The sequence below is a fragment of the Alligator sinensis genome, unplaced genomic scaffold, assembly GCF_000455745.1.
Source record: "Alligator sinensis unplaced genomic scaffold, ASM45574v1 scaffold61_1, whole genome shotgun sequence".
NCBI lineage: Eukaryota > Metazoa > Chordata > Crocodylia > Alligatoridae > Alligator > Alligator sinensis.
Genome location: NW_005841986.1, coordinates 425,778 through 427,937, shown reverse-complemented (window position 1 = coordinate 427,937; position 2,160 = coordinate 425,778).

The following is a 2,160-nucleotide window of genomic DNA, read 5'->3' as shown; positions in this document are numbered from 1 at the left end:
GCGGTCTGACCAGCGCCCGATAGAGGGGAAGTATCACCTCCTTGGACCTATTCATCATGCATCTGCTGATGCACGATAAAGTGCCATTGGCTTTTCTGATGGCTTCGTCACACTGCCGACTCATGTTCATCTTGGAGTCCACTCGGACTCCCAGATCCCTTTCCACTTCCGTGCCACCCAGCAGGTCATTCCCTAGGCTACTGGCATCCTGGGCTGCATGGGTAGAAGTGTTGCCAGCAGATGGAGGGACGTGATTTTTCCCCTCAGCACTGGGGAGGCCACATCTGGAGTCCTGTGTCCAGCTGTGGCCCCCACTACAGAAAGGATGGGGACACATTGGAGAGAGTCCAGCGGAGGGCAATGGAAATGGTTGTGGGCTGGGGGACAGGACTGGTGAGGAGAGGCCGAGGGAACTGGGCTGATTTAGTCTGGAGAAGAGAAGACCGAGGGGGATTGAATAGCAGCCTTCACCTCCCTGCAGGGGGGCTGCAAAGAGGACGGAGCTGGGCTGGTCTCAGTGGGGGCAGGTACAGGACAAGGAGCAATGGGCTCAGGCTGCAGCAAGGGAAGTTGAGGTTGGATATTAGGAAATAGTTTCTCATGAGGGGGGTGGTTAAGCCCTGGAAACGGGGATGTGGTGCAGTCTCCATCCTTGGAGGTGTTTAAGACTTAGGTAGACAAAGTCTTGTCTGGGATGATGTAGTTGGGGCTGGTCCTGCCTGGAGCAGGAGGTTGGACTAGATGGGACCCCTGTCCAGCCCCAGTTGTTTGACTCTGTGACCTGGCGCGGGTGCTAGATGCTGTGGTCCTGTGCCGGGAGGACAGTGGGTGTTCTCGCACCCAGCTCTGAGGCCCAGAGCTGCTGGGATGCCGCATGCCCTGGGGCTGAGCCTGTGTCTGTCCCAGTGCCCAGCAGCAGAGGCCCAGCCACCTCCTGCACCTGCCCCACCGGCTCCGTGTCGCTCGGGCACGTCACCCGCGATGGGCATCTGGACCAGTGGGCAGCAACGACTGCCTTGCAGGCCTGGATCTCGGTGTCCTTCTGGAGACGGCAGTGAATAAAGTTGTGCCAAAGCAGCTTGAGTTCGCACCAATGGGTTGGGGAGGTCCTTGACCACCTCCAGGGTCTTTCCCTCCGTGGTAAATTGGGCAGGGGGTCACACATGGCCTGGGGCAGCCTGATCAAGCGCTGTAGTCTCGGTGCTGAGAAAGAGGCCCGGAGCTGAGCAGGCTTCTCCCAAAAGGACCAGGGTGGTCTGGAGGTTTCCTCCATATGTGCACGTCCTTCACTGGTGGGACTCCTCGCTGCAGGAGGTCAACAAGGCCGGACAGGCTCGAGCAGGATCCGTCTATCGATGGCTGTTGAGCAGGACGGTCCCTTTGGCCTCTAGATCTGTAAGGGTGGGTGCCAGGGGGTATCGATCACGTAGAGAGGTCCGGTCTTATGCTCTCCCACTGCCGTCGGGCACGGGGCTGGATGAACCGTGGGTCATGCTCTTACGTCCCCGCGCGTGCTGCAGGAGGTGAAGCGGCATCCCGGCCATTTCCTGGATGGGGGAACTGAGTCGCAGGCCTGAGCCGGCGGCAGGCTGGCGTGGGGCTGGTTTGGGTTGGCTCGTGTCCCCGGGCACCAAATGTGCCGGAGGGAGGATGTCAAGGTCGCCCGCACTGTGATCCCTCCCGCCCAGACGTCTGGGGCTGCCTAGAGCCGTGGGTCTCAGCCCCCCAGGATAGACTGGAGCCCCTGGGGAAAGGCCGGCTCTCTGTCTCCACTCCTTTTTGGCCAGCCAAAAAAGATCAGTCGCTGGCCTGGTGCAAAGGGCTCTGGCCTAGGCAGCGCTGGTCTGTTCTGAGCCTGTGCCCATTCTACAGATGGGGAAACTGAGGCCCATGTTGCAGAGGCGGGAAGCCTGGCTTCTGGTGCGAGGGAAGGGAAGGGAAGGGAAGGGGAGGAGGAGGAGGAGGCGGGCCGCAGGGAGGAGCCGGGGCTGCAGCGGCGGCTGGAGGAGGGGGCAGCGGCGCGGCCCGGCTGCAGCATGGAGGAGCCCAGCACCACTGTGGCCGCGGGGAGGCGCCGGGGCTGGAGCGGCGGCTGGAGGAGGAGGCAGCGGCGCGGCCCGGCTGCAGCATGGAGGAGCCCAGCACCACGGGTGGGGGGGC